The following is a 14,296-nucleotide window of genomic DNA, read 5'->3' as shown; positions in this document are numbered from 1 at the left end:
CAGCCGACTAGAGCATACAAGTCGCAGTGGTGGGTGGTATAAGGTGCTTTAGTGACAAAACGGATGGCACTGTGATAAACTGCATCCAGTTTGCTGAGTAGAGTGTTGGAAGCAATTTTGTAGATGACATCGCCGAAGTCGAGGATCGGTAGGATAGTCAGTTTTACTAGGGTAAGTTTGGCGGCGTGAGTGAAGGAGGTTTTAGTTTGCGGAATAGAAAGCCGACTCTTGATTTGATTTTCGATTGGAGATGTTTGATATGGGTCTGGAAGGAGAGTTTAGAGTCTAGCCAGACACCTAGGTACTTATAGATGTCCACATATTCAAGGTCGGAACCATCCAGGGTGGTGATGCTGGTCAGGCGTGCGGGTGCAGGCAGCGAACGGTTGAAAAGCATGCATTTGGTTTTACTAGCGTTTAAGAGCAGTTGGAGGCCACGGAAGGAGTGCTGTATGGCATTGAAGCTCGTTTGGAGGTTAGATAGCACAGTGTCCAAGGACGGGCCGGAAGTATATAGAATGGTGTCGTCTGCGTAGAGGTGGATCAGGGAATCGCCCGCAGCATGAGAAGCATCATTGATATATACAGAGAAAAGAGTCGGCCCGAGAATTGAACCCTGTGGCACCCCCATAGAGACTGCCAGAGGACCGGACAGCATGCCCTCCGATTTGACACACTGAACTCTGTCTGCAAAGTAATTGGTGAACCAGGCAAGGCAGTCATCCGAAAAACCGAGGCTACTGAGTCTGCCGATAAGAATACGGTGATTGACAGAGTCGAAAGCCTTGGCAAGGTCTATGAAGACGGCTGCACAGTACTGTCTTTTATCGATGGCGGTTATGATATCGTTTAGTACCTTGAGCGTGGCTGAGGTACACCCGTGACCGGCTCGGAAACCAGATTGCACAGCGGAGAAGGTACGGTGGGATTTGAGATGGTCAGTGACCTGTTTGTTGACTTGGCTTTCGAAGACCTTAGATAGGCAGGGCAGGATGGATATAAGTCTGTAACAGTTTGGGTCCAGGGTGTCGCCCCCTTTGAAGAGGGGGATGACTGCGGCAGCTTTCCAATCCTTGGGGATCTCAGACGATATGAAAGAGAGGTTGAACAGGCTGGTAATAGGGGTTGCGACAATGGCGGCGGATAGTTTCAGGAATAGAGGGTCCAGATTGTCAAGCCCAGCTGATTTGTACGGGTCCAGGTTTTGCAGCTCTTTCAGAACATCTGCTATCTGGATTTGGGTAAAGGAGAACCTGGAGAGGCTTGGGCGAGTAGCTGCGGGGGGGGGGGGGGGGGGGGGGGGAGCTGTTGGCCGAGGTTGGAGTAGCCAGGCGGAAGGCATGGCCAGCCGTTGAGAAATGCTTGTTGAAGTTTTCGATAATCATGGATTTATCGGTGGTGACCGTGTTACCTAGCCTCAGTGCAGTGGGCAGCTGGGAGGAGGTGCTCTTGTTCTCCATGGACTTCACAGTGTCCCAGAACTTTTTGGAGTTGGAGTTACAGGATGGAAACTTCTGCCTGAAGAAGTTGGCTTTAGCTTTCCTGACTGACTGTGTGTATTGGTTCCTGACTTCCCTGAACAGTTGCATATCGCGGGGACTATTCGATGTTATTGCAGTCCGCCACAGGATGTTTTTGTGCTGGTCGAGGGCAGTCAGGTCTGGAGTGAACCAGGGGCTATATCTGTTCTTTATGATTTCATGACTGTTTGATAGTAGGTCCCTGAATGGTCAAAAACCTCTTCAAATTGAAGTATGTTTGTAGCACAAAATATCTTACAGGAAGGCCCTCTCACTCTCTCATCATGTCACAAGCAGACAGGCTCCCAGAGGCAGGGCCATAAAAGGCCCCATCTCACTCAGCTGCCGCTGCCCTCTCCAACAGCCATCAGCACAGAACAGCATGAATCAAATCAAAGTATATTTGTCACATGCGCCGAATACCGCAGTGAAATGCTTACTTACAGGCTCTAACCAATAGTGCAAAAAAAAGGTATTAGGTGAACAATAGGTAGGTTAAGAAATAAAAACAACAGTAAGAAGACAGTGAAAAATACAGTAGCGAGGCTATAAAACTAGCGAGGCTACATACAGACACCGGTTAGTCAGGCTGATTGAGGTAGAATGTACATGTAAATATGGTTAAAGTGACTATGCATATATGATGAACAGAGAGTAGCAGCAGTGTAAAGAGGGGTTGGCAGGTGGTGGGATTTCTAATCCCTTGATATTATTGTAGGATCGGATTTTAATAGCTAACTTTTCGATGGCCATAATAAATAGATATGCCGATAGTGGACAACCTTCTTTTATGAGAAGTAGCCATTATTTACTATTGTCACATGTGCTCCCTCTCCGGCCTCTAGGTCACCAGGCTGTTCGTTATGGCGCACACCTGTCACCAGCCTTACACGCATTATGACACTCACCTGGACTCCATCACCTCCTTGATTACCTGCCCTTTATATGTCCCTCCCTTTGGTTTCTACCCCCATTAGTCATTGTTGCTGTTTCATGTCAGTGCGCTGTTTGTGTTCCTTGTTTGTTCATTTATTTATTAATTAAATGTATTCATTCCCTGAACTTGCTTCCCGACTCTCAGCATACAACTATTTTTCACCTAGGGTTACTATACATGATTTTAACCCATTTTATAAGAGATTGTCCAAAATTGAAATGTTCCAGGCATTAATATATAAACTCCAGTCGTACTTTATGAAAAGCCTTTTAAAAGTCAGCTATGAATAGCAGGCCTGGTTTCCTTGATTTTTCATAGTGTTATATTGGTTGCAGTACTTGCTTTATATGATCTCCAATATATTGTCCATGTAAAAAACCTGTCTGATTAGAATGAATAATGTCCGACAATACCTTTTTAATTCTATGCGCTATACATTTTGCTAGCATTTTTGCATCACAACACTGAAGTTTAAGGGGCCTCCAATTTTTTTATGGACTGGATCTTTATATTTACCACTTTGAATCGTGTTTCAGTAATAATGAAGGAGTGGTTAAAACATGATAATAACGGTCCTCTGAGGATATCAAAAAAGGTTTATCAGAGTTATTGACCTCACAAGAAGTCAGATTCAAGTAACTTACATTGTGGTGCTGAAACTTGAAGCAGCAGCCACGGCACAAACAATTGGAAATGGACAGCTCATGGTGCTGAAAGTAGGCAAATTGGAGTAAACATCATTCATTTTAAACGTCTTCATTTTAATTAGGGATATGCGTTGGAGCCTATTTCTTCCTATTTAAGAAATAAGAGGCAGGCCTACTGATGAAATTAGGCTATCGGCTGCTATATCCATAGGTATGTTAGTCAATTCCTCCACCCGCCATGCACTCTTTAAATAGCCCACCTCTGTGTCTGTTAAGACTTGAAGTTAGTGTGTATGAGAGGGTATGCCATAGGCCTACCTTTTCTTAAAGAAAAGGGCAAAAAGTACAGCCTACCCACTATTAGTTTAATATTTTGAGGAAAATGAAACAGATGTGATTATATATATATATATATCTATAACAACACTTTGGTTCGCGATTCTTAATGCTAGAAACAAGATGTAAAATAGGAATAACTGGGAAAGACGTGACTCTGATGCATATGGGGATATTGTTGTTTCATTTGCTTTGGATATAATCGAATCTGACACTATCAATTAATTAAGCTATTCACATTCTGTACAATAAAATACATTTAAACCCAGACAGCTTTTAGGGAAACACTTGTGACCTCTCGTTGGGTTAAGCCAAGGAAGAAGATTAGCCAGCAGTTGAAGCTTACATTTATCTGCGTCAGTAGGCCTACTTGGTCTGGGGTGGAAAGGTAGGCCTAACTTGAAAGTACCATGCTCAGATGTTAATTATTTACAAACAGGGACAGTTTCGTTGCAAATAACACACACTGTTTTGGCATTGTAGAAATATAATAAGATGAACACATAGGACTATCTCTCTGTCTATACTGTCATTTCAGTCATTTGTGATTTATTTAAAACGTTTCTACTAATACTGTATGGTAACTATTGAAGTCCACTCTTGTACAGCACATTAAAGGTGTATCTCTTTCTCTACAATTTAGGAGATTTTAAGATATTTTGTTGTTTGTGATGGTACTCTAGGTGCGAGGGACATCCTGTGCCACCAGTCAGTTGATGGTGGATGACCTTCTGACCCCGTGCTCGCCAGGTGACCCGGCGGCCATAGAATTGACCTGGATGGATGTGCCTAGCGACAAGCTGCTGGAGCCCATCATCTGCATGGTGAGAAACACACATTCACAGCACAGACACACTCACATTCACTGCTCACAAACATACTGGAACATGCTGTTTCAACATACACATCCAGGCATTTCATACTGACTCTCACATTTGTGTCATTTCTGAATCATGCTCATGATTTTGTTTGTCTTCTGTGTGTGTCCCTCTGCCCTCCAGTCTGACGTGCTGTGCTCACTATCCACCACGCAACCCACAGTCAACATCCAGGAGGTCTTGTGCATTGACAAGAATGTCATTTTAACTTACACACAATTGTTGTTTTTTTGCAATCCCAACTCCCTCTGAGACACCCACAAGTGCCTTATTTTCTCACAGAGGACTTGGGCCCAACAGGAGGGTTGAGGGTGACTCCCCTAGTGTCCCCAGGTCAGCAGCACTTTGCTGTGTGTCAGGGGCTTTACTTGTCATTATTTTATTTTTTACTTGTATTATAGTATACCCACATTTCTGTCCACAACTTTTGAATCAGGTAGTAATTCAACAGATACATGTGCTGCCTTTCCAACTGATGTCAAGTTCCAACACAAATATTCATTTGAAAAAGCAATAGACTTTCACATTGTAGGTCTGTTGTTTAAACAATGTAATCATAATATATGACATTTAGCAGATGCTTTCATTCAAAGCGACTTACAGTCATTTGCACATACATTTTACGTATGGGTTTCCCCGGGAATCGAACCCACAACCCTGGTGGTGGGATCGGCATGCTCTACACAGGATCATCATTTATACTGTAATATGTGTTTATAACAGGGAGTGACATTGATAATAAGTCTATAGCAGTGTAATAAGTGTTTATAACAATGTACAGCACATCTACCAACACACCGATGCGTTTCAAGAGCCTACACTATTTTGTTTCAGAATCCTCAGACCCCTGACAGGGAGTAGCATAGGGGATAGTGCCATCTAGTGGAATGGAAATTAAACTATTATGACAGATATTATTTAATAAAGAATATTGAAAACCTAAATTACTTTTCAGAGATCAGAGAAACTTAACAGAACGCATCTTGAAACAGAAAATATGCCACAATTTGTGAACGATGGACTTTTAATTTGAAGCTTTTTGCTCGATTTGGAACCGTTAATGTCGCTGATTTCATGAAGCTCTCCTGCGCATCAATTACTTCACGAAATCCCGCAACGTGAAAGCGCCAGAAATAAACATCGCGAGATTGTAAATATGTGTGAGAGTCAGAGATTTGAAAGCAGACGCTTTCATCCAAAACGATTTACAGTAATGCGTACATACATTTTTTCTTTTGGGTGGCCCAGGGAAATTAGACTTTTTCGAGCCTTTCGAAGCTATTTTTGTATGTCTTTCTTTGTAATACTGTATGTATTCAATCATTTCGATTTGATCACTTCCCAATGGGCACATAAATCAATTCAATGTTTATTCCACGTTGGTTCAACGTAATTTAATTGAAATTACATGGATATTGTGTCACAGTGAATTGTATAATCTGCAGTCAATTTCATTATGTTTTCATGTGCCATGATTCTGACATTTGACATATGATCCTCAAAGGATTAGGCTAAATAGTTTCAGTGGTGCAGTCGGTGTAATCTCAATTCAATACGATGTGCATTTACTGTACATATAGCCAATATAGCTATTAAACCCATGTTCAATGACTTTAATCTGTGACGCAAGTGGACAATTATGTTTGTGACGTTCCATGGAACCCACCGTGTAGTTTAAAACTCGATTCTGATTGGCTTGCAGGTCATTCTACAGTGTAAATCATAAATGAAAACGTGCTTTTATATCAGTGTGACAGATTCACAATACCGTGTCTCAAACCGTACCGCGCTTTTATCTGCCTAACGGTATCTTCAAGCAAGACTGGTTAGGCCTTTTGGATAGCTTGTCCAAGGTAAGAATATGCGTCAAGCTATAGCCTACTTTTAATGTTTTAGTTTCCCGAACTCAAGTTACTCCAGTCAAGTGATTAATCGTAAATTTGTTGTTTTGACTGAGCAGTCCAATGGCCAATGCTGTTTTTGGACTATGAGACCCTCGGCTATATACTATGATGAGCCAATAACACGCATAGTTTATGCATTAGGCATTGCACAAGTCAGTGTCTAGGTCAGAATATAAAGTAGCTATTTCCGTTAACTCAAATTACTCAAGTCAAGTGATTAATCGTAAGAGTTAGTTGTTTTGACTGTCAAAAAAATAACTTTGATGGAATATTCCAAATTACAATGGCAATTATGCATCACAAATTCACATTATTACTTGTATTTCAATGATTCATCCAGGCCCAAGACATAAAGTCGCCTGAAAGCTGTGTAGCAATAATTCCAGCTTCTGACCAAGAATCATGGATACCTTTCATGTGAGTACTCACACACCAGATTTTTTTTACATACCTCAGAAGGAAGATACCTCAATATCTGGAAGCACTGTCTCATGTACAACTGTTAATGCTATCTCTGAAATGTCTAACAAAATGTTGACTTGATCGTTTCATCAAGACCTTCTCATCACAAGTTGGAACTAGTGGTCAACATTGGGACAATGCCGCCCAAAATAACAGGGACCAACATTTTCATGGAGGTAAGCACTACACTTCTGATGGGTTCAAAGATTGTATTACATTATCTAAAAGTGAGAAAGTAAATCCCAGCTGTTTTTATTCTTTTCACAGGGAAGAACAATCCCCATTATGCCATGAATGTTTCATTGCTGAACAACCATAGATATTTTTCCTCTAATTTGGCTCCCGTTCCTCCAACAGTGAGCAAGACCTGTCAGCAGAGCTCACTGGAGCAGGGAGACATGCCGTCACCCTTTTGGCACCTGACAAAGTACACTTTTTTTCTTCTAAATAACACTATAGTAACATCTTCTGCACAAAGTTACATTCCTAATAAGATTGGTGTTAAGTGAGAAAGAATCCTAAAGATGGTCCAATGGGCATGGTCTGAAGCCTCTCGTCATCTCAGTATGTTGAACCACCTGATTTCTTGCAGGCTTGAGATTCAGATCCTGCTGAACGATGTTAAGCATTCGATTAACCACATGCAGGGGACGCTGAACACCATGCAGGGGCAGTGTATTGAGTTGCAGACTGCCATATCTAAGGTAGTGTCAGATGAGTCTCAGATACAGAAGAATAAGTCTATGATGGTATGGTGATAATGATTGAGATGGTGATTATAATAATGATGACTAGCGGTACCCCACCCTACGGGCGGTAAATCATTGGATCTGATTAATTCAATTCAATGCAATTCAATCTTTGAGGACTGCAACCATAGAAATACAGTTTATTTACACTAATAATAAGCTATTGTCAACTTCCCGTCTATGCTTATCTTGCTCATTGCTCACTGTTACCCTATGTGTGCAACTATTATTGATTTCTCACACAAAAATAATTTGGTTGCAAATGTACCTGGGGCCACGTAAATAATTGTTAGGCTACTCATTTTGAATGAGTGGCAACTTGTGTGACCATAAAAGTCTGTGTGCGACTGGGGACAGTAAAATAATTTGGTTACTGACCTGCCCTACATCATAGAAGGCCCTTCAAGTCGGAACTAGAAAATTCGGACATTTCTGACTCTCTGACTCGCTAACTCGTTATGGAATGAGGATTTCAGGTTTCCCACTTGTGAAGTATCAGAATCAACCAGTAGGAAGCTCTACGCTAATAACTTACATTCATTTTAACTCTGAGGTTCCAAGTTTCCGAAAGCATGTGAATGCGTCAATAATTGCCATGGTAATTTTGAATGTTCAGTCAGTGAGCATTATGGGTAATTGTCCTACATACTTACATCAAATGCTTTATGATAGCATCATCTCCTGTAGTAACAGTACCTTTCCAAACACAATTACAATTAAAATTAACAAAGATACAAAATATTGCTAAAGTGAAGAAAATCAGCTCAAAATTGTAGGAGGAAATGCCCCTGCAGCAGGGAGACTTACGGTATTATAATATATTGTAGATAACATTAATATAATTTGTGTATTTACAGTATCAGTACACATGCAAATGGAAGTATATGCTAGGGATTGATCTACACTGAGTGAACAAAACATTAACAACACCTTCCTATTGAGTTTCCCCCCTTTGGTGGTGGACCATTGTTGATACTCAGGGAAAACTGTTGAGCTGAAAAACCCAACAGCATTGCAGTTCTTGACCCAAACCGGTGCACCTGGCACATACTACCATACTCTGTTCAAAGGGACAGAGGGATTCAAGGGGAATCTTTGGTCTTGCCCATTCACCCTCTGAATGACACACATACACAATCCATGTCTCAATTGTCTAAAAATCATTATTTAACCTGCCCCCCCCCCCCCCCCCCCTTCATCTACACTGAGAAGAAGATTTAACAATTCACATCAATAAGGGACTATAGCTTTCATCTGATTTGTCTATGTCACTGAAAGAGAAGGTGTTCTTAATGTTTAATACACTCAGTGTAATGATGTTATAGATTCTAAGTGGTTGATTTTTTAGGGAATTCATTTATGCTCTATTTATACCTGCAGATCATCACAGCAGCCGAAGTTGCTGTGCAGAGGGAGGAGATCCTCCGAGCATCAGGCCTCATCCCGTCACAGAGGGAGGAAATGCTCCGAGCATCAGGCCTCATCCTGTCACAGAGGGAGGGTATCCTCCAAACAGCCAGTGTCCCTGCACAGAGGGAGGGGATTCTCCCAGCAGCTAACATCACTGTGCAGAGGGAGGAGATCTTCCGAGCATCAGGCCTCATCCCTGAAGAGAGGGAGGACATCCGCCTCACAGCCAGTGTCCCTGCACAGAGGGAGGGGATTCTTCCAGCAGCTACTGCAGCTACTGTCACTGTGCGAAAGGAGAAGATCCTCAGAGCATCAGGCCTCATTTCTGCACAAAAGGAGTTGATCCACCTGATGGCCAGTGTCACTGCGCAGAGGAAGGGAATCGTCCCAATGGTCAGCGTCCCTGCGCACAGGGAGGGGATCGTCCCAAAGGCCAGTGTCCCTGCTGAGAGGGAGGAGATCCTCCGAGCATCAGGCCTCATCCCGCCACTGAGGGAGGGTATCCTCCAAACAGCCAGTGTCCCTGCACAGAGGGAGGAGCTCCTCCGAGCATCAGGCCTCATCCCATCACAGAGGGAGGGTATCCTCCAAACAGCCAGTGTCCCTGCACAGAGGGAGGGGATCTTCCGAGCATCAGGCCTCATCCCATCACAGAGGGAGGGTATCCTCCAAACAGCCAGTGTCCCTGCACAGAGGGAGGGGATCTTCCGAGCATCAGGCCTCATCCCGCCACCAAGGGAGGGTATCCTCCAAACAGCCAGTGTCCCTGCACAGAGGGAGGAGATCCTCCGAGCATCAGGCCTCATCTCTGAAGAGAGGGAGGAGATCCTCCTCACAGCCAGTGTCCCTGTGAAGAATGAAAACATTCATCCACAACCACCTTCCATCATCCCCATGTTGGCACCACTGCGGAAATGGGATGGTGGAGCGTGTACTCCACCTGTGGATTTCTATTCCAAGAGAAGAGGTCACTTAACCTTACCTAATTAGTAAAGAAATTACTATTGTGAGAATAAGTTGTGATAGATCAAATGTATGGCTCATGTGAGTGTATAGCTGTAATACTTCCATGCATTTTCTACATAAAAATGTTTAGCTCCATTGTACTTTTACATTTGAGTCATTTAGCAGACACTGTTATCCAGAGCGACTTACAGTAGTGAGTCTATACATTTTCATACTCCAGTGAATCTCTCCAGGATTTCACATGGATTTTTTTCATATTTGCGGATAAATATGCTAGATTTTGCAGCGACAATTATGACATTTTGCATTGCAATATGCAATTGTTTTGTCCAATTTGTTGCAAAAATGCACTGACAAGGGAAAAAACTGTGTTGATGTGTCGCTTGATTGAACCATATTATGCAGTAAATGTGCGGTGATTGGTTGAAATTGCGAGCCCTCTTTTTGTACTGTGGTAATTGTCAGTTCTATGCGATAATATTGTGATGTGACTATTTTATGCAGAAATAGTTTGGTGATTGGTCACATTTGTAAGCCCTCACATAATAATAGAATTGTTCATTTTGCAACCAAAACAATGCGGTGGCAGAGTCCTGGAGTAACCTCCCAGTAATCCCTGTGACTGCGTGTAGGTTAAGATTGGGTTGTAAACAGAGTATCAGAGCAAGACGTTCCTACCTGTCAGCTAGTAATTGTTCTGTATGGTGACATGAGCAGAGTGGCCTGACTTCTCCCACTTATTACAGATGTCCGACTTAGATATGTTGAGCATCCTGCTATGATGTCCAACACCAAGCCGGAACACTCCGATGCCAACCCTCAGTTCCAGACTGGCACCCGGCCGGTGGCTGAGCCCGAGACCCCTGCTGTTCACAATAACAGTGGAGGCTGGCTCAGCTGGGTCTTTGGGAGTGGAAGAGCTAATAAGAAGGAGGTTCATCTACCTGAGGACAAAGACAGATCTGTAAGGAACTAGTTATTAACACTATATTCTATGTAGAGACAATTGAGTGGATTTAAAAAATAAAAATAAATTGTGGCTTGCTTCACATTGCTAATCTCTTCTTCCTCAGATTGTCTGGGATCCAACTCTGCACAGATGGGTTAACAAAACCGAGCCCAAGGCTGAAGTACACACTTAAATTAAATTAAATTAAAAACAGTGAACAACCATTGTATTTCAACTGTGCTAATATTACCAACAATTTGGAAAATGTGTTGATGTGTTTTACAGAACAAGTGTGTACCACCACCTCCACCGATGGGGACATATGGATATCAGGGGAACACTGGCAGTGTCCCCAAAGGAGTGAATCCCTACTCTATGAAAGCAGGTGAATATTGCTTTAGAATACATGTGGTCTAACCAAGACTGTGTCAGCCAATCATAGATGTCCCTGGTGGTCTCCTCGCTAACACCTTTCCCACTGCCAGCAGGTCTATGGGGCAGCAGATACCCCACAATGCATTACAATGATGGGACCAACTCAAAGCCTCCAAGCCATGGGGCTGGACTGCTTCCTATACAGCTCTCTGGCTTGCTCCCTCCTTCACACTTTGACCTCATGGCACCAATGGTTGTGCCACCTGACACTCTACACTACTGAGGTATGACTCTGGAAAATCCTTCCAAATTGTATCCATTCATCATTAACTGTGATTTGACTTTAACATCGCAAATGGCTGAAGTAGCAAGGATGTTAACTATTTTTTCATTTTTGTCCAACAGGCCATTTTCCCAAATTGGATTTGCCATACATAGATTTTTTTCAGCATTAAAAATGTATTAAAATATGATCTTTTAATTAAATATCTCCTTTGTGTCCTCATGTTCACATGAATTTGATGTGTTCTATCATCATTTACAATTCTTATTGCTTCTGCATTTACGTTACTTACTGTACAGACAAATAAATATTATATGCATATATTTTATTTTAGACATTACAAAAACATTTTTTCATGCTTTCTGGATTTCTTACATTTACTTACTGTACAGGAAAGTAAATTTATACACATATTTAATCAAAACAAAAACATTTTATTTATGTATTCCGTAGACGGCGGCAGGGTAGCCTAGTGGTTAGAGCGTTGGACTAGTAACCTGAAGGTTGCAAGTTCAAAGTTCAGAGTTGACAAGGTACAAATCTGTCGTTCTGCCCCTGAACAGGTACTGTTCCTAGGCCATCATTGAAAATAAGAATTTGTTCTTAATTAAATGACTTGCCTTGCCTTAAAAAGACACAACGAAATATATTTAGATGCATTTTCAATTCCTAAATGTCAATATTTTTATTTTCTGTGCCACGTGTTTATGCCCATTTATGTACATCCTGTATACACCTCACACACATGGTCAGGGGCTTAAAAAATAAGAAAACAGTAACATGTCAGATAGAGTTTACATTTTTGAGTTTGCATCCCAATATGACACTTTAAATATTTCACAGAAGACTGAAATGTAACAAAACACCTATTGTGTTTATTGAGATGTACACTGAGATGCTCAGTTGGTCAATATTTCCCTCCAGTGATTCCCCAACATCTTGTCAACATGGGACCCAAAAATGGAGCAGATATCTTATAACAAACCTACCTAAATAGACATGTATCCATAAAAATCTCTCCAAAATGTCACATATTTTAAAGCATCTTTATTTTCATGCATATAACTTGGCAAAAAAAAATTGGGGGGACCAAATTCACATTCTTTTGTGTAGACAATAATTTTTTATGATTTCATGACTGTTTGATAGTAGGTCCCTGAATGGTCAAAAACCTCTTCAAATAGAAGTATGTTTGTAGCACAAAATATCTTACAGGAAGGCCCTCTCACTCTCTCATCATGTCACAAGCAGACAGGCTCCCAGAGGCAGGGCCATAAAAGGCCCCATCTTACTCAGCTGCCGCTGCCCTCTCCAACAGCCATCAGCACAGAACAGCATGAATCAAATCAAAGTTTATTTGTCACATGCGCCGAATACCGCAGTGAAATGCTTACTTACAGGCTCTAACCAATAGTGCAAAAAAAAGGTATTAGGTGAACAATAGGTAGGTTAAGAAATAAAAACAACAGTAAGAAGACAGTGAAAAATACAGTAGTGAGGCTATAAAACTAGCGAGGCTACATACAGACACCGGTTAGTCAGGCTGATTGAGGTAGAATGTACATGTAAATATGGTTAAAGTGACTATGCATATATGATGAACAGAGAGTAGCAGCAGTGTAAAGAGGGGTTGGCAGGTGGTGGGATTTCTAATCCCTTGATATTATTGTAGGATCGGATTTTAATAGCTAACTTTTCGATGGCCATAATAAATAGATATGCCGATAGTGGACAACCTTCTTTTATGAGAAGTAGCCATTATTTACTATTGTCACATGTGCTCCCTCTCCGGCCTCTAGGTCACCAGGCTGTTCGTTATGGCGCACACCTGTCACCAGCGTTACACGCATTATGACACTCACCTGGACTCCATCACCTCCTTGATTACCTGCCCTTTATATGTCCCTCCCTTTGGTTTCTACCCCCATTAGTCATTGTTGCTGTTTCATGCCAGTGCGCTGTTTGTGTTCCTTGTTTTGTTCATTTATATATTAATTAAATGTATTAATTCCCTGAACTTGCTTCCCGACTCTCAGCATACAACTATTTTTCACCTAGGGTTACTATACATGATTTTAACCCATTTTATAAGAGATTGTCCAAAATTGAAATGTTCCAGGCATTAATATATAAACTCCAGTCTTACTTTATGAAAAGCCTTTTAAAAGTCAGCTATGAATAGCAGGCCTGGTTTCCCTGATTTTTCATAGTGTTCTATTGGTTGCAGTACTTGCTTTATATGATCTCCAATATATTGTCCATGTAAAAAACCTGTCTGATTAGAATGAATAATGTCCGACAACACCTTTTTAATTCTATGCGCTATACATTTTGCTAGCATTTTTGCATCACAACACTGAAGTTTAAGGGGCCTCCAATTTTTTTATGGACTGGATCTTTATATTTACCACTTTGAATCGTGTTTCAGTAATAATGAAGGAGTGGTTAAAACATGATAATAACGGTCCTCTGAGGATATCAAAAAAGGTTTATCAGAGTTATTGACCTCACAAGAAGTCAGATTCAAGTAACTTACATTGTGGTGCTGAAACTTGAAGCAGCAGCCACGGCACAATCAATCGGAAATGGACAGCTCATGGTGCTGAAAGTAGGCAAATTGGAGTAAACATCATTCATTTTAAACGTCTTCATTTTAATTAGGGATATGTGTTGGAGCCTATTTCTTCCTATTTAAGAAATAAGAGGCAGGCCTACCGGTTTGACTGATGAAATTAGGCTATAGGCTGCTATATCCATAGATATGTTAGTCAATTCCTCCACCCGCCATGCACTCTTTAAATAGCCCACCTCTGTGTCTGTTAAGACTTGAAGTTAGTGTGTATGAGAGGGTATGCCATAGGCCTACCTTTTCTTAAAGAA

This window comes from Oncorhynchus clarkii, chromosome 25, assembly GCF_045791955.1.
Source record: "Oncorhynchus clarkii lewisi isolate Uvic-CL-2024 chromosome 25, UVic_Ocla_1.0, whole genome shotgun sequence".
Taxonomy (NCBI): Eukaryota; Metazoa; Chordata; class Actinopteri; order Salmoniformes; family Salmonidae; genus Oncorhynchus; species Oncorhynchus clarkii.
The sequence above is the reverse complement of the archived record's forward strand: the minus strand, read 5'-3'. Positions refer to the sequence as shown.